This window comes from Kogia breviceps, chromosome 11, assembly GCF_026419965.1.
Source record: "Kogia breviceps isolate mKogBre1 chromosome 11, mKogBre1 haplotype 1, whole genome shotgun sequence".
Lineage (NCBI taxonomy): Eukaryota > Metazoa > Chordata > Mammalia > Artiodactyla > Physeteridae > Kogia > Kogia breviceps.
This window is the reverse complement of record NC_081320.1, coordinates 93,303,142-93,327,662: the sequence shown is the minus strand read 5'-3', so window position 1 is coordinate 93,327,662 and position 24,521 is coordinate 93,303,142. Positions and strand designations below refer to the sequence as shown.

Below are 24,521 nucleotides of genomic sequence, written 5' to 3'. Positions count from 1 at the left end.
GGGATTGCAGGGTCGTATGGTAGTTCTATTTGTAGTTTTATAAGGAAACTCCATACTGTTCTCCATAGTGGCTATATCAATTTACAGTCCCACCAGCAGTGCAAGAGTGTTCCCTTTTCTCCACACCCTCTCCAGCATTTATTGTTTCTAGAGTTTTTGATGATGGCCATTCTGAACAGTGTGAGATGATATCTCATTGTAGTTTTGATTTGCATTTCTCTAATGATTAATGATGTTGAGCATCCTTTCATGTGTTTGTTGGCAATCTGTATATCTTCTTTGGAGAAATGTCTATTTAGTTTTTCTGCCCATTTTTGGATTGGGTTGTTTGTTTTTTTGTAATTAAGCTGCATGAGTTGCTTATAAAATTTGGATATTCATCCTTTGTCAGTTGCTTCATTTGCAAATATTTTCTCCCATTCTGAGGGTTGTCTTTTGGTCTTGTTTATGGTGTCCTTTGCTGTGCAAAAGCCTTTCAGTTTCATTAAGTCCCATTTGTTTATTTTTGTTTTTATTTCCATTTCTCTAGGAGGTCAGTCAAAAAGGATCCTGCTGTGATTTATGTCATAGAGTGTTCTGCCTATGTTTTCCTCTAAGAGTTTGATAGTGTCTGGCCGTACATTTAGGTCTTTTAACCCATTTTGAGTTTATTTTTGTGTATGGTGTTAGGGAGTGTTCTAATTTCCTACTTTTACATGTAGCTGTCCAGTTTTCCTAGCACCACTTATTGAAGAGGCTGTCTTTTCTCCACTGTATATCCTTCCCTCCTTTATCAAAGATAAGGTGACCATATGTGTGTGGGTTTATCTCTGGGCTTTCTATCCTGTTCCATTGATCTATATTTCTGTTTCTGTGCCAGTACCATACTGTCTTGATGACTGACTGTAGCCTTGTAGTATAGTCTGAAGTCAGGGAGCCTGATTCTTCCAGCTCCATTTTTTGTTCTCAAGTGTTCTAGTTCTGTAAAAAATGCCAGTGGTAATTTGATAGGGATAGCATTGAATCTGTAGATTGCTTTGGGTAGTAGAGTCATTTTCACAATGTTGGTTCTTCCAATCCAAGAATATGGTATATTTCTCCACCTATTTGTATCATCTTTAATTTCTTTCATCAGTGTCTTATAGTTTTCTGCATACAAGTCTTTTGTCTCCTTAGGTGGGTTTATTCCTAGATATTTTATTCTTTTTGTTGCAATGGTAAATGGGAGTGTTTTCTTAAGTTCACTTTCAGATTTTTCATCATTAGTGTATAAGAATGCCAGAGATTTCTGTGCATTAATTTTGTATCCTGCTACTTTACCAAATTCATTGATTACCTCTACTAGTTTTCTGGTAGCATCCTTAGGATTCTCTATGTATAGTATCATGTCATCTGCAAACAGTGACAGCTTTATTTCTTCTTTTCAAATTTGGATTCTTTTATTGCTTTTTCTTCTCTGATTGCTGTGGCTAAAACTTTCAAAACTATGTTGAATAATAGTGGTGAGAGTGGGCAACCTTGTCTTGTTCCTGATCTTAGTGGAAATGGTTTCAGTTTTTCACCATTGAGAACAATGCTGTCTGTGGGTTTGTCATATATGGCCTTTATTATGTTGAGGAAAGTTCCCTTTATGCCTACTTTCTGGAGGGTTTTTATCATAAATGGGTGTTGAATTTTGTCAAAAGCTTTCTCTGCATCTATTGAGATGATCATATGGTTTTTCTCCTTCAGTTTGTTGATATGGTGTATCACGCTGATTGATTTGTGTATATTGAAGAATCCTTGCATTCCTGGGATAAACCCCACTTGATCATGGTGTATGATCCTTTTAATGTGCTGTTGGATTCTGTTTGCTAGTATTTTGTTGAGGATTTTTGCATCTATGTTCATCAGTGATATTGGCCTGCAGTTTTCTTTCTTTGTGACATCTTTGCCTGGTTTTGGCATCAGGGTGATGGTGATCTCAGAATGAGTTTGGGAGTGTTCCTCCCTCTGCTATCTTTTGGAAGAGTTTGAGAAGGATAGGTGTTAGCTCTTCTTTAAATGTTTGATAGAACTCGCCTGTGAAGCCATCTGGTCCTGGGCTTTTGTTTGTTGGAAGATTTTTAATCAGAGTTTCAATTTCAGTGCTTGTGATTGGTCTGTTCATATTTTCTATTTCTTCCTGGTTCAGTCTCATCAGGTTGTGCATTTCTAAGAATTTGTCCATTTCATCCAGGTTGTCCATTTTATTGGCATACAGTTGCTTGTAGTAGTCTCTAATAATTTTTTGTATTTCTGCAGTGTCAGTTGTTACATCTCCTTTTTCATTTCTAATTCTATTGATTTGAGTCTTCTCTCTTTTTTTCTTGATGAGTCTGGCTAATGGTTTATCAATTTTATTTATCTTCTCAAAGAACCAGCTTTTAGTTTTATTGATCTTTGCTATCATTTCCTCCATTTCCCTTTCATTTATTTCTGATCTGATCTTTATGAATTCTTTCCTTCAGCTAACTTTGGGTTTTTTTGGTTCTTCTTTCTCTAATTGCTTTAGGTATAAGGTTAGATTGTTTATTTGAGATGTTTCTTGTTTCTTAAGGTAGGATTGTTTTGCTATAAACTTCCCTCTTAGAACTGCTTTTGCTGTGTCCCATAGGTTTGGGGTAGTCGTGTTTTTATTGTCATTTGTTTCTATGTATTTTTTGATTTCCTCTTTGATTTCTTCAGTGATCACTTTGTTATTAAGTAGTGTATTGTTTAGCCTCCATGTGTTTGTATTTTTTACAGATCTTTTCCTATAATTGATATCTAGTCTCATAGCATTGTGGTCAGAAAAGATACTTGATACGATTTCAATTTTCTTAAATTTACCAAGGCTAGATTTGTGACCCAATATATGATCTATCCTGGAGAATGTTCCATGAGCACTTGAGAAAAATGTGTATTCTGTTGTTTTTGGATGGAATGTCCTATAAATATCAATGAAGTCCATCTTGTGTAATGTATCATTTAAAGCCTGTGTTTCCTTATTTATTTTCATTTTGGATGATCTGTCCATTGGTGACAGTGGGGTGTTAAAGTCCCCTACTATGATTGTGTTACTGTCGATTTCCCGTTTTATGGCTGTTAGTATTTGCCTTATGTATTGAGGTGCTCCTATGTTGGGTGCATAAATATTTACAATTGTTATATCTTCTTCATGGATCAATCCCTTGATCATTATGTAGTGTCCTTCTTTGTCTCTTGTAATAGTTTTTATTTTAAAGTCTATTTTGTCTGATATAAGAATTGCTACTCCAGCTTTCTTCTGATTTCCATTTGCATGGAATATCTTTTTCCATCCCTTCACCTTCAGTCTGTATGTGTCCCTAGGTCTGAAGTGGGTCTCTTGTAGACAGCATATATATGGGTCTTGTTTTTGTATCCATTCAGCCAGTCTGTGTGTTTTGGTGGGAGCATTTAATCCATTTACATTTAAGGTAATTATCGATATGTATGTTCCTATGACCATTTTCTTAATTGTTTCGGGTTTGTTCTCGTAGGTCTTTTCCTTCTCTTGTGTTCCTTGCCTAGGGAAGTTCCTTTAGCATTTGTTGTAAAGCTGGTTTGGTGGTGCTGAACTCTCTCAGCTTTTGCTTGTCTGTAGTGGTTTTAATTTCTCCATCAAATCTGAAAGAGATCCTTGCTGGGTAGAGTAATTTTTCCTTCATCACTTTAAATATGTCCTGCCACTCCCTTCTGGCTTGGAGTTTCTGCTGAAAGATGAGATATTAACCTCATGGGGATTCCCTTGTGTGTTATTTGTTGTTTTTCCCTTGCTGATTTTAATATGTTTTCTTTGTCTTTAATTTTTGACAGTTTGATTATTATGTGTCTTGGCGTGTTTCTCTTTGGGTTTATCCTGTATGGGACTCTCTGTGCTTCCTGGACTTGATTGACTATTTCCTTTCCTATATTAGGGAAGTTTTCCACTATAATCTCTTCAAATATTTTCTCAGTCCCTTTCTTTTTCTCTTCTTCTTCTGGGACCCGTATAATTCGAATGTTGGTGTGTTTAATGTTGTCCCAGAGGTCTCTGAGACTGTCCTCAGTTCTTTTAATTCTTTTTTCTTTATTCTGCTCTGCAGTAGTTATTTCCACTATTTTATCTTCCAGGTCACTTATCCGTTCTTCTTCCTCAGTTATTCTGCTGCTGATCCCATCTAGAGTATTTTTAATTTCATTTATTGTGTTGCTCACTTCCTCTTTATTTCTTCTATGTCCTTGTTAACTGTTTCTTGCAATTTGTCTATTCTGTTTCCAAGATTTTTGGATCATCTTTACTATCATTATTCTGAATTCTTTTTCAGGTAGACTGCCTATTTCCTCTTCATTTGTTAGGTCTGGTGGGTGTTTGCCTTGCTCCTTCATCTGCTGTGTGTTTTTCTGTCTTCTCATTTTGCTTATCTTACTGTGTTTGGGGTCTCCTTTTTGCAGGCTGCAGGTTTGTAGTTCCCATGTTTTTGGTGGCTGAGCTTGGTTCAGTGGGTTGAGCAGGCTTCCTGGTTGGGGGGGACTAGTACCTGTGTTCTGTTGGATGAGGCTGGATCTTGTCTTTCTGGTGGGCAGGTCCACATCTCGTGGTGGGTTTGGGGATGTTGGTAGCCTTATTATGATTTTAGGCAGCCTCTCTGCTAATGGATGGGGCTGTAGTCCTGTCTTGCTATTTGTTGGGCATAGGGTGTCCAGCACTGTTCGTTGCTCATCCTTGAGTGAAGCTGGGTCTTGGTGTTGAGATGGAGATCTCTGGGAGATTTTTGCTGTTTGATATTGTGTGGAGCTGGGAGGTCTCTTGTGGCCCAGTGTCCTGAGGTTGGTTCTTCCACCTCAGAGACATAGCCCTGACACCTGGCTGGAGTGCCAAGAGCCTTTAATCCACATGGCTCAAAATAAAAGGGAGAAAATATAGGAAGGAAGGAGGGAAGAAAGAAAGGAAGAAGGCAAAATAAAGTAGGATTAAAATATAGTTATTTAAATTAAAAAATAATTAAGAAAAATTTTTATTAAAAAAAAAGGGTTGGTCTAACCCTAGGACAAATGGTGAAAGCAAAGCTATACAGACAAAATCTCACACAGCAGTGCACACTCACAAAAAGAAAAAATGGGGAAGTTAATAATATATCTTGCTCCCAAAGTCCATCTCCTCAACTTGGGATGATTCGTTGTCTATTCAGGTTTTCCACAGATGCAGGGTACATCAAGTTGATTGTGGAGATTTAATCCGCTACTCCTGAGGCTGCTGGGAGAGATTTCCCTTTCTCTTCTTTGTTCGCATAGCTCCTAGGGTTCAGCTTTGGATTTGGACCCGCCTCTGCGTGTAGGTCGTCCGAGGGCATCTGTTCTTCTCTCAGACAGGACGGGGGTTAGCTGATTCAGGGGCTCTGGCACGGGCCGGGGGGCGGGAGGGGCACGGGTGCGGGGTGAGTCCGTGGCAGCAGAGGCCGACATGACGCTGCACAGGCCCAAGGTGCACGTTCTCCCGGGGAAGCTGTCCCTGAATCCCGGGACCCCAGCAGTGGCAGGCTTCATGGGCTCCCGGGAGGGCCGGTGTGGAGAGTGACCTGTGCTCGCAGACAGGCCTCTTGGTGGCAGCAGCAGCAACCCTAGTGTCCCACACTAGGGGGGACGTGCCAACAGCCGCAGCTCGCGCCTGTTTCTGGAGCTCCTTTACGAGGTGCCCTTAATCCCCTCTCCTCGTGCCCCAGGAAGCAAAGAAAAAGTCTCCTGTCTCTTCGGCAGCTCCACGCCCATCTCTGGACCTCCTTTAAGCGTTGCGCTTAAACCCCTCCCCTCGCACACCAGTAAGCAAAGAGGGAAGAAAAGGTCTCTTGCCTCTTCAGCAGCTCCAGACTTCTCCTGGACTCCCTCCCGGCTAGCCGTGGTGCACTAACCCCTTCAGGCTGTTTTCACTTTGCCAACTCCAGGCCTCTCCCTGGGATCTGACCAAAGCCCAAGGCTCAGCTCCCAGCCCCCGCCCGCCCCAGCGGGTGAGCGTCAGTTGGCACCGATCCTCTGTGCAGGAATCTCTCCACTTTTCCCTCCGCACCCTGTTGCTGTGCTCTCCTCTGCAGCTCTGAAGTTTCCCCCCTCCACCACGTGCAGTCTTCACCCGTGAAGGGGCTTCTAGTGTGTGGGAACCTTTCCTCCTTCACAGCTCCCTCCCACTGGTGCAGGTACCGTCCCTATTCTTTGTCTCTGTTTATTCTTTTTTCTTCTGCCCTACCCAGGTAGGTGGGGGAGTTTCTTGCCTTTTGGGAGGTCTGAGGTCTTCTGCCAGCGTTCAGTGGGTGTTCTATAGGAGAAGTTCCACGTGTAGATATATTTCTGATGTATCTGTGAGGAGGAAGGTGATCTCTGCGTCTTACTCTTCCGCCATCTTCTCGCACCCCCCCCTTTCAATCTTTGTATATTAATTTTATATCACTGCTGTAACAAATTACTGCTGACTTAGTGGTAACACAAATTTATCAACTAGTTCTGTCAATCAGACATCTGACATGGGTCTCACAAAGTGTTTGTAGGGCTACATTCCTTCTAGAGTTTCTAGGGTTAAATCCATTTTCTTGCATTTTAAATTCTCTAGAAGTCACCCACCTCCCTTGGCTCATGGCTCCCTTCCTCCACCTTCAAAACCAGCAACACTGCATCTCTCTGACCCCCTCCTTCCCTTCCTCTTCCACTCTTAAGAATGCTTGTGAGTATGTTGAGGCCACCTGGATGATCCAGGATAACCACTCTGTTTTAAGGTCAGCTAATTAACAACTTCATTGTATTTGCTACCTTAATTTCCCTTTGCCATGTAACCTAACATATTCACAGGTTCTAAATATTAGGACATGGGCATTTTGGGGCTAGACATTATTCTGCCTAACTCAGTTTGGCTTTAGATCTTTTTCCAAGAAAAGAAACAGATCTTTTTCCAAGAAAAGAAACAACTGCAAAGCACCAAGAAACATGTAACAAAATAGCAACAAGTACATACCTATCAATAATCACTTTAAAGGTAAGTGGACTAAATGCTCCAGTCAAAAGAAAGGGTGGTTGAATGGTTAAAAATTACAAAAGGCCCATACAAATTCTGTCTACAGGAGCCTCACTTCAGAGCTAAAGATACCCCCAGAATAAAGGTGAGTGATAAAAAAAGATTTCCATGCAAATGGAAGTAAAAAAAGTTGGGGGGTAGCAATATTCATATCAGAGTAGACTTTAAAACCGAGTCTATAACAAAAGACAAAGAAGGGCATTATATATCATTAATCATGATATATAATGATAAGAGTCAATCCAAGAAGAGAATATAACATTCTCAAACATATAACCTAATACAGGAGCACCTAAATATATAAAGCAAATATTAACAGACAAAAAGGGAGAAATTGACTGTAATACTCCACTTACATCAATGGATAGATATCCAGACATAAAATCAATAAGGAAACAGTGGCCTTAAATGACACATTAGAGCAGATGGACTTAATAGATATCTATAGAACATCCATCCAAAACCAACAGAATACACATTCTTTTCAAGCACACATGGAACTTTCTCCAAGATAGATCACCATGCTAGGCCAGAAAACAAGTCTCAGTAAATTTAATAAGACTGAAATCATATGAAGCAACTTTACTGACCACAACAGTAAGAAACTAGAAATCAACTCTAGGAAGAAAACTGGGTAAGACACAAACACACGGAGACTAAAAACCATGCTACTACAAAAGTAATGGGTCAATGAAGAAAAATACCTTGAGATGAATGAAAATAGAAATACAACTTTCCAAAATCTGTGGGACACAGCAAAATTAGTTCTAAGAAGGAAGTTTATAGCAATACAGGCCTACCTAATGAAGCAAGAGAAGTCTCAAATGAAAAGCCTAACTTTCCACCTAAAGGAATTAGAAAAAGAAGAACAGAGGCAAAAATTAGCAGAAGGAAGGAAATAATAAAGATCAGAGCAGAAATAGAGACCGAAAAACAATAGAAAAGATCAATGAAACTAAGAGCTGGTTTGTTGAAAATATAAACAAAATTGATAAATCTTTAGCCAGACTCACCAAGAAAAAAAAAGAGAGGGGGCCCAAATAAATACAATTAAAAAGAAAGAGGAAAAGTTACAATCAATATGACATAAATACAAACAATGATAAGAGAATACTATGAATAGATATGTCAACAAATTGGAAAACCTAGATGAAATGGATAAATAACTAGAAATAGAAATAATCATCAAAGACTGAATTAGGAAGAAGTAGTAAATCTGAACAGACTAATCACTAGTAATGAAACTGAATCACTAATCAAAAAACTGCCACCAAGCAAAGTTCAGGACAGCTTCACAGAAGAATTCTTCCAAACAAACACTTAAAGAAGAGTCAATACCTATCCTTCTCAAACTATGTCAAAAAAATGAAGAGGGGCTTCCCTGGTGGCGCAGTAGTTGAGAGTGCCTGCTGATGTGGGGGACACGGGTTTGGGCCCTGGGCTGGGAGGATCCCACATGCTGCAAGGCCCGTGAGCCACACTACTGAGCCTGTGCTCCGCAACAAGAGGCCGCGATAGTGAGAGGCCCGCGCACTGCAATGAAGAGTGGCACCCGCTTGCCACAACTAGAGAAAGCCCTTGAAACAAAGCCCAGAAACAAAGACTCAACACAGCAAAAATAAATTAATTAATTAATAAACTCCTACTCCCAACATCTTCTTTAAAAAAAAAAAAAATGAAGACGAGGGAACACTTTCAAACTCATTCTACAAGACCAGCATTATCCTGATACTAAAACCAGACAAAGACACCACAAAAAATAACAATTACAGGCAAATATCCCTGACGAACATAGATGCAAAAATCCTCAACAAAATATTAGCAAACTGAATTCAACAATACATTAAAAAGATCATACATTATGATCAAGTGGAATTTATCTCAGGGATGCAAGGATGGGTCAATATGCTACACTACGTTAACAAAGGATAAAAATTACGTGATCATTTCAATAGACGTAGAAAAAGCATCTGACAAAATTCAACATCATCTCATGATACAAGTTCTCAACAAAAGTTAGCAGAGATGGAAAATATCTCCACATAATAAAGGCCATTTATGACACACCCTAGCTAATATGTATTGGAAGTTGTAGCCACAACAAAAAGGAATAAAAGGCATCCAAACTGGAACGGTAGAAGTAAAACTGCCACTATTTGAAGATGATATGATACTATATATAGAAAGAGTCTACCTAAAGATAAAAAATTAATATACAGAAACTTGTTGCATTTTTATACACTAAAAATGAACTATCAGAATGCAAAATCAAGAAAACAGTCCCATTTAAAATCAAATCAAAAAGGATAAAACACTTAGAAATAAACTTAACCAAGGAAGGGAAAGACCTATATGCTGAAAAATAAGACATTGATGAAAGAAATTGAAGACAGCACAAATAAATGGAAAGATATACCATGCTCATGGATCACATGAATTAATAGTGCTACAATGTCCATACTACCCAAAGCAGTCTACAAATTCCTTGCACTCCCTATGAAAATACCCATGGCATTTTTGACAAAACTAGAATAAATAATCCTAAAAACTGTATGTGACCACAGTAGACCCCAAATAGCCAAAGCAATCTTGAGAAGACAAAGTTGGAGGTATCACATGTCCTGATTTCAAACTATACTACAAAGCTATGGTAATCAAAACGGTACAGTACTGGCACCAAAAAAGCCACATAGATCAATGGAACAGAATAGAGAGCCCAGGAATAAAACCATACAATTAATCTACAACAAAGGAGGCAAGAACATACAATGGGGAAAAGACAGTCTCTTCAATAAGCAGTGTTGGGAAAACTGGGCAGCCATACATAAAAGAAACTAGAGCATTTTCTCACACCACATCCAAGAAGAAACTCAAATGGATTAGACTTAAACATAAGATCTGAAACCATAAAAATTCTAGAGGAAAACACAAGCAATACACTCTTTGAAATCAGTTTTAGCAATATGTTTTGAATCTCTCTCCTCAAGTAAGGGCAGCAATAGCAAAAAAAAAAAAAAAAAAAAAAAAACCAAATGAGACCTAATAAAACTAAAAAGCTGTTTCACAGTGCAGGAAATCAACAAAACAAAAAGGCAACCCACTGAGTAGTAAGCAAATGATGTGTATGATAAGGGTTTAATATTCAAGATACATAAGGAACTCATACAACTTAATATTTTAAAAGCTGATTAAAAAATGGGCAGAGGGGGCTTCCCTGGCGGTGCAGTGGTTACGAGTCCACCTGCTGATGCAGGGGACACGGGTTCATGCCCTGGTCTAGGAAGATCCCACATGCCGCGGAGCGGCTGGGCCCGTGAGCCATGGCTGCTGAGCCTGTGCGTCCAGAACCTGTGCTCCGCAATGGGAGAGGTCACAGTGGTGAGAGGCCCGTGTACTGAAAAAAGAAGAAAAAAATGGGCAGAGAAACTGAATAGTCATTTTTCAAAAAAGACATGTAGGTGGCCAACAGGCATCTGAAAAGATGCTCAACATCACTAATCATCAAGGAAATGAAAATCCAAACCACAGTGAGATATCACCAACACACTTGTCAGAATGACAGCAGTCAAAAAGACAGAAATAACTGTTGGAGGGAATGTGAAGAAAAGAGTACCATAGTACACTGCCAAGGGGAATGTAAATGGGTGCAGCTGCTATGGAAAATAGCATGGAGGTTCCTCAAAAATAGAACTACCATGTGATCTAGCAGTTCTACTCCTAGGTATATATCTGAAGAAAATGAAAACACTAATTTGTAAAGATATTCACCCCAGTGTTAATTGCAGCATTACTTATTATACAGTAGCCAAGATACAGAAGCAACCTAAGTGCCTATCAGCAAATGGATGGATAAAGAAGAAGTGAGATACACACACACTCGAATATTATGCTATATAAAAGAATGAAATCTTGCCATTTGCAACAAGTATAGACCTGGAGGGTTTTATGCTTAGTGAGAAAAATCAGAAAGGCAAACACTGTATGTTTTCACTTATATATGGAATCTAAAAAACAAAACAAATGAACAAATATAACAAAATAGAAGCAAACTTACAGAGAACAAACTAGGGCTTACCAGAAGGGAGAGGGGTAGGAAGAGAGGCAAAATATCAATAGATGAAGGAGACTAAGAGGTACAAACTGCCAGCTATAAAATAAATAAGTCACAGTGATGTGCTGTACAGCACAGGGAATGTAGTCAATATTTTATAATAACTTTGTATGGTTTGTAATCTACAATAATACTGAATCACTACATTGTATACCTGAAACTAATATAATATTGTAAGTAATATAATGTTGTTAAGTCCACTATACCTCAATTTAAAAAAAGAAAAAGTATGTGTTAAACCATTATATAAACACTCTCCAATGTGTTCGGTCACAGAGCATCTATTGAAGACTAAAGCTTGAAAGGATTTGAATTCAAATTTAAAACAACATATTTAAGCCATACCAGGATCAGTGTTTAGCCTCTGATGGTGATTTCACTGATGGACAAAACACTCCTTTGGAATGGTAAGCAGAGGATGTTCAAAGGGAAAAACAGGACCCTTTGGCCAGCAGAGGGGAAGAGGCATACATTTGGGAAGAGATGATGACTGAACAGTGAGGCAGAGGAAGGACAAGGGTACCAAAAAGAAAATGGCATGTGTAAAGGCACAGAGATGTCAATACTAGTGGAACATAAGATGTGAGAAAGAAAATGAAATGGAATAGGTAGACAGAGACCAAAACATTTCGGTCTTTGAAGGCCATGCAGAGTTGAAACATTCTGAGCAGAGAATTAACATGGGCAGATTTATAGTTAAAAAGAATGTTGGGCAATTGCGATTGAGTGGAATGGCGGCTAGACACCAGACAGAGACTTGTTAGCCTGATGCCAGAGCCTAGAGAAGAAATCTTAAGACTTGAGCTAAGGTTAATTAGTAGTGAGCCAGAGAAGGGACCAAAGTGAGAATCATCCAGGAAATTTTAGAATCTCAGCCCATCCTGAGACAGTTGGGATGCTGTGTTCTCTGGATAAGTGGCAACTTCTCTGAGCAGCTTGATACCTGTGGTGAGGTACATTGAGGTGACCTCAGAGGTCCCCTTTTCTCTAAGACTGTAATTGAATTGCTCTAAAGTGCCAAACCTCCTCTGAAGAGGAACAATTTAGAGCCTGTCTTAGCCTTTACAGCTGTCCCCTCAGCCTCTCTGGAAGAAGATTTTATCTTCCAACTGAAGTCAGTAAGAATTGTTACGTTTTTTACATCAAGCCCAGGATGGAAACTCTAGGTAATGTTCTTACTGGCTTGCACACAGTTCATGGTGTTTTTGTCTGTCTGTTCAGGGAGAAAAACATCATTGGACTTCTGTGTTATAGAGACGGGTGGGGAAGACACACACAGATCAACCTAAGTACATTTTCACATTTCCTTGCTAATGGCTTGACAGTGCTTCACAGATGTATAAAGATTTTACTGAAAAGGACAGTTTATCCTTCAGCCTAATAATGGTGCAGACCTACCATTTTAGAATTTCTCTGAACATGCATCACTATCTTGTTGCACAAGAAGTATTTGCTGAATGACTTCTTCAAGGAACAAACATGTTTTGGACCCTTCTATGAATCAAACTCTGGGGAGGGATTGACTAAGTTACATGGCTACACCATACATGTGACTCAACCTCTGCTCTCCAGTTCATCCTCTATAAAACAGGATAATATGAACTAATGTAGCAAATACAATGTCAGGAAGAAATGATTCACCAGAGATACACCTAAAGTTACAACACTGGGCAGGTAAAGTTTGGAAGAGAATGATTTAAATAGTATTGTACAAAGAGGGTCAAGGCATCCATTTTCTGCCCGAACAGTAGTTCATTTTTGTGTAAAAGAAGAAAAATCCCCCTTTAGGCACAGAACACATAAGCAACAGGTTGGAGCATAGAACATTGAAAGAAGAAACAGGGAGCTGTGGGTTTTGCAAAGGTGTGAGTTTATTCCTAAAGTAATAAATAATTAGAGACAAGCATTCACAATTCTTTTTGGAAAGAATAGAAATAATAATGAGATTAGCAACTTGCATTTGTTGAGTGCTTTCTATATGCCAAGCACCATGTTAAATGCTCCTCCTAGAATGATTTCAATTTTAATCTTCACAATACTTATTACTTGTCCCTTATTTTACCATAAGAAGAATAAAGCTTAGAGAGGTAGCATGCTTGTCCATGTTGCACAGCTAGTATATTAACATGAGTCAAGTTGGCACTCAGCTATTCAGCCTACCTAGAGTCGTCCAGTGCTCCCCCGATCCTATAATGCAGAACCTCAGCCATCTCCTTGACTAAGCTAAAAAGACAACACATTTTCTTCAAATGATCCATACAAGTGAAAGTAAGGATACACAGGCCAATGTGAAGTAGGGGCAAATATGGAACATACGCAAGAGAGTTGGTAGAATTGGACAATGCCCAAAATGAAGTGAAAAAGCATCTTCTTAGAGTTTCCTTCTACTTCTTAGTGAGGAACTACTTGAAAAATAAGAGAATATTACTTCATAATAGACTTCGTGTATCTGTGTAGTAGGTGAATATGCAGCAGGAAAAAAAAATTTAAACTAGATACATGAAACCAGATCTGATGGTAGAAGCTTCTCCCTTTGAATATATTGGGGGTTAGCATATGGATAGTAAGGAGAGAAAATGGTCAATTTCTTATCTTTACAATGATGAGGACTTTGAGTGGAAGAAGAAATGATGAAACTTACAGGTTTGCCAGGCTACTAAAAGATGAGTAAAGAGGTAAATGGCTTTTTTCTTTGGAGAGCATGTTCATAAGCCACTTAGAGAAGATAGAAAACCAAATTCTCCATGTAAAAAAAAATGAGGGGGACTGAGCTACAAGGAGGCTTTTGAAGAGGAGTGGTGAGCCTGAGCATGGCTGGGTCCTGGTGCCTTGAGAAAGGCAGCAAGAGGAAGGATTTCCAAGTGGTGAGATGTCAGAAAGACGGGAATCTCACGTATGATATATTAAAGATAAAATATATGATATGAAGTGAAAGACAACTTTGATTTTTATTGTTTCTACACTGTGAACTCTAGCTACTCTATTCTTCCTGTAATAAAATTAATATTTAATTTTATGGTATGCTTAATATTTAATTTTGTTTTCACTGCTACAAATTAAAACCCAATCACTGCCCCCCAAATTTTTAACGAAGTCTATGTTTTACACACATCCATTTCTAAGAGAACTTACAGAGCATAAATTGCATGCCACTCCTGGATGGGTAAGGAGAAAGCACACACGGGACATAAGAGTTTAGTGCAAGCAGAAAATTGGATCAATTTTATCCAAATCTCAAAGGACAGATGACCATAGCTAAGGTCTGTCCTCTATATTACGTTCACTAAAATAACTGAATTACATGTTGTAATTGTCTTAAGCATCCAGCAATCCCTTTGTCATATTCTTAAAATCCTAATTAGAAGGAAACTTCCAGAAATTATTTTACACAGGTATCTAAGGTAACTTAGAGCAGTGAATAAGACAAAGACCTTTCAAGTCAGACAGCCCAGGACTGCGAACTAATCAATTCCATGGACTAGCCCTGTAACTGAGGCAAGTCACGGAACATCTTGAAACTTTGATTTCCTCATTGGTTAAAATTAGGTTACCAGTTCTTCTCTCCAGGGTTATTTTAGGAGTTAGATGACATAAGATGTAAATTACTTACTTCAGAGTCATATATATTGAAGGTACTCACCCTAGAGAAGGACACAGGGCAAAGTCTGGTACAGAAATCTGAGAAAACCTAATTATCTACCCTCAGAACAGATTATACCCCAGGCCAGCTGGTGTGCCCAAGTAACACTAACATCCAAAAGTGTTCAAAGGACATGTGTGTGAAAGTGTTTTGTCAGCTCTACAATACTTTAATTTTCTTCTTTATTGGAGTATAGTTTCTTTACAATGTCATGTTATACAATACTGTAATTTTTAACGTTGCTCTTTTCCCCCAAATACAGAGCTATACAGTAAACTCCTTGAGACTAGACCCATATCTGCACTGTTCACCGTTCAATAGACAGCCAGAATTTTTTAACTATCCTGGAAGGATTTTTTTTTCTAATTGAATAAAACTAAAAACCAAAGATCTTAACAATGGTGGCTGAATTTAACTTATCCTCCTGGCACTCTAAAAGACCTGAATGGAAAAAAAGAAATCATAAAGCATTTAGAGCACCATCAGCCTTACAGAAAAGAATATGGGAATGGGTTTTCTGGAAGAATTGTCCTTCATTGCCGAGGATGATGAATGAAAAGGCTTCAGGCAGATCAGATAAGCTGAACCAAAGGAAGCAGTGCCAATATGTGAGGGCTCATTAAGGAGCCCATGGTCCCCTCAGCACAGCATCATATGTCACAAGGGATGTCACGGGTCATGAAATGTAGGCACTTGCAATTCCCCACTGGGATCATATTTATCTTGAATTATTTACCACCAGATTTCCTAACGGTGGGAACAGGCTAATAAGGTGTTTTTTGTATAGGGCTTGGGGGTCCTCAAATTGTAATTAATCCACCTCTAGGAACTCAAATGGGTCTGACAGAGCCACAGTCCATAAATTACTACAATTAGTGTCTTTATGGCGTCATGCAAGTTTCATGGCATGAGAAACCACATTTCCAGAAAGAACAGTCAGTGGAAAACACTTTGGAATAGATTGCTTCTGTAAGGTGGCATTTCTTTCAGCTACATTAGGTCCAATCATTAGGGTGAATACTATCCATTGGGGAGATGGATGACAGAATTTTAAAGTAGGCAAAAGTGAGATGGCTTTTCATCAAAGATTGCATTCTAGTCCCAGAAACCATACATAGAGAAAATGGCTGTGGCGGAAATAATTACAATTTGAACGTGTAGACTGAATAATTGGTGACCTTTCAAAGATTCTCCCTGTAACCTTTGGGATGGAGTCCAAACTCCTCAGCAAGCTGGTTCCTGCTTCCTTCTCCAGTCTTATCTTCCCCCCTTAAACATTGCTCTGTGGATCTACTGAACTATTTGCTGTTCCCAAAACACACTATGTTTTATGTTTGGGGGCCATTTTTCTTTCTGTCTCCTGTGCACAGAAGTCTTTTTCTGCCTGGCACAACTGAGTCCTTAATGATTCAGTTAAAAGGCTGCTTTCTCAGATCCCCTCAGGCATGGTTGCTAACTCCCTCCTTTCTGCCTTCAGCATCTCCTAATTCACCTTTCTTATAATGCCCGGTACCCTGCACTGCCATTGTGAGGTTAGGACCAGGACTATGTCTCATTCTTCCCTTTTTTACCGAAGTCTGCCAGAGGTGCAGGCTCTTGGCAATGTGCTTTTTGACTACAGGGGATGCCAGAAATCCCAGCAACTCTCAAAATAATATATATCAAATATAACATATGAATTCCAAATTGGATGCGAAAATATAGTGTTAATTTTGCTGTAAGACGGACTGACAAAAGATGTCACAGAAATGCTAATCCTGAAGCATTTGCACTGGCCATAGGGTTTGAACTGGCCACTATAATTGAGAAACGTGCAAATTTATGTATTGAACAGTTGTACATTTGTGGGTAACTTGTTCCTTTTACCTGGAATTTTCTCACCTCTACATATCCAAATTTCATTCTTAATTTAAGCTCACCCAGCAGCTCCTCTTTGAGGTTTTTGATGGTAGTTTCTGGAAGACCTTATCTCACCTTTCTCTGAGTTCCTGTACTTTAATAGCTTTTCTCTTGTAGCACTTATACCGATCTCCTTTCATAATGTAATTGTTATTGTAATTTATTCTGTAATTTATGTAAATTATTAAAAGTGATATTTCTCACTAAATTAGAACTTACCAAGGGCAGTATTCTGTGTGCTCTGTTCTGGATATCTATTACTGTGTAACAACCCCCAAAATTGCTTAAAACAACAAAAATCATTTATCTCTATGATTGCTGGGGGTCAGGAATTTGGGAATTGCTTAGTTGGGCAGTGTTGGATTGGCATTTCTTATGCAGTCATAGGCAGACAGTGGCTGGAGCTATAATAGTGGAGGGCTAAAACGGCTGAGGGCTAACTGGGCATCTCTTCTCTTCATGTACTCTCAGTTCTCGATGTGTTTTCTCCACATGAATTAGTTTGGGCTTCCTCACAAGATAGCAGCCTCCGACTTCTTAACTGGCAGGTCAACAAGTAGCAAGGCAAGGCAAGTGTCCTGAGACAACCAGAAGCTGTATTGCTTTTATGACCTTAGTCTCAGAAGTCAGGGCTGCTGCATTCTATTAGTTAATTCAGTCACAAAAGTCTAATTCAAGGGAGGAAGGTACACATTCTACCTCTTGAGGGGGAGAGGGAAAGTTCTTGAAGAGCATGTGGGATAGGAAATATTGCTGTGGCTATGTTTAGAATGTGCAATCTGTATTCTGCATATTTTGTATCCTTATTCCCATTGGTTCTATTTGCCTGGACTTGAGCTCAGTAAATACAAATGGATGAATTAATGACTGCTGAGTTCCATTAATGTTGACTGGTACTAATATTGGTACCAGAAGTACTACATACTTCTCTTATCTAATCTCAGCTATCAGTCAGTTGCTTCTCCAGAAGAGGGGGAAAAGTAAAAGATGCATGTTTTATTAACCCTAATGATCAGGAAGAGTGGAATATATATTACTCCTCTCAAAAAGCAAATTCAGGTCAGACAAAGAAATGTCAATTATTTTAATAGTTTTTTGAGTAGCTATTCATAAAAAGTATCTGGTTATTTTTCCTCTTTCCTAAAAGTATAAATTTTTATTTATAGTTCTCATATCTACCCAGTTGATAGAAGGTTCTAACTATTTCAGTGTTTTATTATTATGTAAGATGGGAATTTCTATAGCCTAAGTATTAATATATGTATGTATGGGTGTGCATTATGTATATTAGTTGTCAAGGCAAACATTTTGCTCTTTGGCAAGAGTGGAGTTCATTGAGTTCAAGAATGTTCTGCACAGCTATTCTACGTTTTGAAACACATATTTGTGTGGTGTGGTATTTGTAAGTTGTGTGTACAAATCTAATATATATTTAAGAAATAATATATATCTAAGAAATATATACACAGCATACATATTTGAGCAGAAAACCTAAAGTAACAAACTCTCGTATTGTTTGTTTAAAATTTCTCTGCCCAAGACTATTTATTTGAATAACTTATTACCTTTTACTAGAAATTACACAAAAATGTTGTCTTCTTTCATCAATTGTCAGTTTCTTGAATGCAAAAATTGTGTCTGACACTTCACTATGACCTGAGTAGAGTCTCCATGCCTGCTGAGTGACTAGCAGACACTACATGAGTGAAGGAGAGCCCAGCAAAGCTGCACTTGGCATCCAATAAAAGGACAAAGATTGCAAAATCCAGGCATGGGTTCCTGATGAGTTATAATGGCACAAAGCTTTGCTTAACAGTTAGCTTTGGGATGAAAAAGTAAACACGAACACAATATTATAGTGTATGAATGTGTACTGTAGATTCTTTTTCTGCCATGGACACCTTGGAAAAGTTATATAAAATTTAGGGGAAAAACATTCAGAACCACACAACCTGTTCCAGGAGATTCTAGTTCTTTCTACAACCAGGTAAAGGAGAAGTGCCCTGCAGCATTGTGCAACTTGATACCACCTTGAGGCTCCAGCTTCAGGCTCTTAAAGTCATCTAGCATTTTCCTACCTCATAAGGTAGTTTAAAAAGATGAAAACATAATATCTACAAGAGCATTTTAAATGTGAGGACAAGCCAAATGTAAAAGACTTTCACAAAATATTCTAATTTATAGTTGTCCTATAGCAGTTTTAGGTACCACCAGCTCACATTCAAGACCCTTCAAAATCAGACCCAAATCTACCCAACTATTTTTGTTTCCACTCTTCTCCAGCTTAGACTTTAACTCCACGTAAGCAAAATGAGTCATTAAAGCCTACATGGACCAATTCCATATCCAAGTCCTGCCCCTGTACCCCGTCACTTCACTTTCTACTCTCTGATATTTTCTTCCATCTTCCCTGTACTGATAGAAATTTTATCAATTTCTTAAGTCCCAGTTTCAAGTTCATTTTCTCCCACATATGCTGTTCTTTCATGGATTGTATGGTATAGTATAAATAAATGTTGTGGTATGAATAACTGGGTTACCAGAATATCTGGGATTTCATTCCATTTGGGCAATTTACTAGTTTAGAGTCCTTGGTCAGAACACTTGGCCTCCCTCATATAAAATGGGGCTAAAGACTATCTCTTAATGAGTCTCATCACCACCAGTCAATGAGTCAGTCAACCTTAGGAAATATACAAGGAGCTGCAGGACATAAAAATGAATGTGACAAAGCTACTGTTCTCAGAAAGATCAGTCTCCTAGGAGAGACAATTAAACTAACAGTAATACCATTGAGTCCTGGGTACACCATACTCTGGGAGTACAAAATACACTGCAGTTATTTTCAGCAATAATATTTATCTTACTAATAAGACAGATCCACACACCTGCTAGTAAGGAATGTTTGGATAGACATGGAAAGTCTGAGTTCACTTGCCATAGACTGAATGCCTGCAGTAGGAGAAAGACAAAGACAAACATGCAGGAAAAACTCTTTCACCTCACTGTAGCAAGTCAGCATGGCCCCACTGGCCCTGCATCATTCCTAGAAGGTGGTGTGCTGTGGATTCTGAAGGAAGAGGTGGAGACAGAAATCAGGTTCACTTCCCATTTGGAGAAAGTGGAGAGACAGCAGAAGCAAGAAGAACTACAATCCTGCAGCCTATGGAACAAAAACCACATTCACAGAAAGACAGACAAGATGAAAAGGCAGAGGGCTATGTACCAGGTGAAGGAACAAGATAAAATCCCAGATAAACTAAATGAAGTGGAGATAGGCAACCTTCCAGAAAAAGAATTCAGAAAGATGATAGTGAAGATGATCCAGGACCTTGGAAAAAGAATGGAGGCAAAGATTGAGAAGATGCAAGAAATGTTTAACAAAGACCTAGAATAATTAAAGAACAAACAAACAGAGATGAACAATACAATTACTGACATGAAAAAATACACTAGAAGGAATCAATAGCAGAATAACTGAGGCAGAAGAATAGATAAGTGACCTGAAAGACAGAATGGTGGGATTCACTGCTGTGGAACAGAATAATGAAAAAAGGAATGAAAAGAAATGAAGACAGCCTAAGAGACCTCTGGGACAACATTAAACATAACAACATTCACATTATAGGGGTCCCAGAAAGAGAAGAGAGAGAAAGGACCCGAGAAAATAATTTGAAGTGATTATAGTGGAAAACTTCCCTAACATGGGAAAGGAAATAGCCACCGAAGTCCAGGAAGTGCAGCAAGTCCCATACAGGATAAACTCAAGGAGAAACATGCCAAGACACATAGTGATCAAACTGGCAAAAATAACAGACAAAGAAAAATTATTGAAAGCAGCCAGGGAAAAATGACAAATAACATACAAGGGAACTCCCATAAGGTTAACAGCTGATTTCTCAGCAGAAACTCTACAAGCCAGAAGGGAGTGGAATGACATATTTAAAGTGATGATAGGGAAGAAACTACAACCAAGATTGCTCTACCCAGCAAGGATCTCATACAGATTCAATGGAGAAATCAAAAGCTTTACAGACAAGCAAAAGCTAAGAGAATTCAGCACCACCCAACCAGCTCTACAACAAATGCTAAAGGAACTTCTCTAAGTGGGAACTACAAGAGAAGAAAAGGACCGACAAAAACAAACCCAAAACAATTAAGAAAATGGTAATGGAACATACATATTGATAATTACCTTAAACGTGAATGGATTAAATGCTCCAAGCATAAGACATAGACTGGCTGAATGGATACAAAAACAAGACCCTTATATATGCTGTCTACAAGAGACCCACTTCAGACCTAGGGACACATACAGACTGAAAGTGAGGGGATGGAAAAAGATAGTCCATGCAAATGGAAATCAAAAGAAAGCTGGAGTAGCAATACTCATATCAGATGAAATAAACTTTAAAATAAAGAATGTTACAAGAGACAAGGAAGGACACTACATAAAGATCATGGGATCAATCCAAGAAGAAGATATAACAATTATAAACATATATGCTCCCAACATAGGAGCACCTCAATACATAAGGCAGCTGCTAGCAGCTATAAAAGAGGAAATATACAGTAACACAATAATAGTGGGGGACTTTAACACCTCACACCAATGGACAGATCATCCAAACAGAAAATTACTAAGGAAACACAGCTTTAAATGACACAATAGACCAGATAGATTTAATTGATATTTATAGGACATTCCATCCAAACAGAGCAGATTACACTTTCTTCTCAAGTGCACACAGAACATTCTCCAGGATAGATCACATCTTGGGTCACATATCAAGCCTCAGTAAATTTAGGAAAATTGAAATCATATCAAGCATCTTTTCTGACCACAACGCTAAGAGATTAGAAATCAGTTACAAGGAAAAAAACGTAAAAAACACATGGAGGCTAAACAATACACTACTAAATAACCAAGAGATCACTGAAGAAATCAAAGAGGAAATCAACAAACACCTAGAGACAAATGACAATGAAAACACATTGATCCAAAACCTGTGGGATGCAGCAAAAGCAGTTCTAAGAGGGAAGTTTATAGCAATACAAGCCTACCTCAAGAAACAAGAAAAATCTCAAATAAACAATCTAACCTTACACCTAAAGGAACTAGAGAAAGAACAAGCAAAACCCAAAGTTAGTAGCAGGAAAGAAATCATGAAGATCAGAGCAGAAAATAATGAAATAGAAACAAAGAAAACAGTAGCAAAGATCAGTAAAACTAAAAGCTTGTTCTTTGAGAAGATAAACAAAATTTGATAAACCATTAACCAGACTCATCAAGAAAAAGAGGGAGAGGACTCAAATCAGTAAAATTAGAAATTGAAAAGGAGAAGCTACAACAGACACCACAGAAATACAAAGCATCCTAACATCCAACTCTATGCCAAAAAAAGTGGACAACTTGGAAGAAATGGACAAATTCTTTATAACCTTCCATGACTGAACCAGGAAGAAAGAGAAAATATGAACAGACCAATCACAAGTAATGAAATTGAAACTGTGATTAAAAATCTTCCAAGAAACAGAAGTCCAGGACCAAAACAGCTTCACAGGCGAATTCTATCAAACATTTAGAGAAGGGCTAACACCCATCCTTCTGAAACTCTTCCAAAAAACTGCAGAGGAAGGAACACTCCCAAACTCTTTCTACAAGGCCACCATCACTCTGATACCAAAATCAGACAAAGATACTACAAAAAAAGAAAATTACAGACCAATATCACTGATGAATATAGATGCAAAAATCCCCAACAAAATACTAGCAAACAGAATCCAACAACACATTAAAAGGATCATACCCCATGATCAAGTGGGATTTATCCCAGGGATGCAAGCATTCTTCAATATATGCAAATCAATCAATACGATACACCATATTAACAAAGTGAAGAATAAAAACCATATGATCATCTCAATAGATGCAGAAAAAGCTTTCAACAAAATTCAACACCCAGGTATGATAAAAACTCACCAGAAAGTAGGCATAGAGGGAACCTACCTCAATGTAATAAAGGCCATATATGACAAACCCACAGCAAACATCATTCTCAATAGAGGAAATGCTTTCAGTTTTTCACGAAGATCAGGAACAAGACAAGGATGTCCACTCTCACCACTATTATTCAACATAGTTTTGGAAGTCCTAGCTATAGCAATCAGAAAAGAAAAAGAAATAAAAGAAATCCAAATTGGAAAAGAAGTAAAACTGTCACTGTTTGCAGATGACATGATACTATACATAGAGAATCCTAAAGATGCCACCAGAAAACTTCTAGAGCTAATCAATCAATGAATTTGGTAAAGTTGCAAGATACAAAATTAATGCACAGAAATCTCTTGTATTCCTGTACACTAATGATGAAAAATCTGAAAGAGAAATTAAGGAAACAGTCCCATTTACCACTGCAACAAAAAGAATAAAATACCTAGGAATAAACCTACCTAGGGAGACAAAAGACCTGTATGAAGAAAACTATAAGACACTGATGAAATAAATTAAAGGTGATACCAACAAATGGAGAGATATACCATGTTGCTGGATTGGAAGAATCAATATTGTGAAAATGACTATACTACCCAAAGCAATTTACAGATTTAGTGCAATCCCTATCAAATTACCAATGGCATTCTTTTACAGAACTAGAGTAAAAAAAATCTTAAAATTTGTATGGAGACACAAAAGACCCCGAGTAGCCAAAGGAGCCTTGAGGGGAAAAAACAGAGCTGGAGGAATCAGACTCCCTGACTTCAGACTATACTACAAAGCTACAGTAATCAAGACAATATGGTATTGGCACAGAAACAGAAATATAGATATAGATCAATGGAACAGGATAGAAAGCCCAGAGATAAACCCACGCACCTATGGTCGAGTAATCTATGACAAAGGAGGCAAGGATATACAATGGAGAAAGGACAGTCTCTTCAATAAGTGGTGCTGGGAAAACTGGACAGCTACGTGTAAAAGAATGAAATTAGAACACTCCCTAACACCATACACAAAAATAACTCAAAATGGATTAGAGACCTAAATGTAAGACCGGACACTATAAAACTCTTAGAGGAAAACATAGGAAGAACACTCTGACATAAATCACAGCAAGATCTTTTTGGTCCACCTCCTAGAGAAATGGAAATAAAAACAAAAATAAACAAATGGGACCTAATGAAACTTAAAAGCTTTTGCACAGCAAACAAAACTACAAACAAGATGAAAAGACAACACTCAGAATGGGAGAAAATATTTGCAAACAAATCAACGGACAAAGGATTAATCTCCAAAATATATAAACAGCTCATGCAGCTCAATATTAAAAAACAAACAACTCAATACAAAAATGGGCAGAAGCCCTAAGTAGACATTTCTCCAAAGAAGACATACAGATGGCCAAGAAGCAAATGAAAAGCTGCTCAACATCAGAGAAATGCAAATCAAAACTACAATGAGGTATCAGCTCACACCAGTTAGAATGGGCATCATCAGAAAATCTACAAACAGCAAATGCTGGAGAGGGTGTGGAGAAAAGGGAAACCTCTTGCACTGTTGGTGGGAATGTAAATTGATACAGCCACTATGGAGAAGAGTATGGAAGTTCCTTAAAAAACTAAAAATAGAACTTCCATATGACCCAGCAATCCCACTCCTGGGCATATACCCAGAGAAAACCATAATTCAAAAAGACACATGCACCTCAGTGTTCATTGTAGCACTATTTACAATAGCCAGTACATGGAATCAACCTAAATGCCCATCGACAGACAAATGGATAGAGAAGAAATGGTACATATATACAATGGAATATTACTCAGCCATAAAAAGG

At 38.3% G+C, this 24,521-nt stretch overlaps 1 long non-coding RNA gene across 2 annotated transcripts in view; it reads right to left on the bottom strand.

Moving 5' to 3' along the window:
• Window positions 1-24,521, bottom strand: part of LOC136792183 (uncharacterized) — a 57,698-nt gene that overhangs the window by 4,107 nt on the left and 29,070 nt on the right. The gene's annotated exons all lie outside the window — the stretch shown is intronic.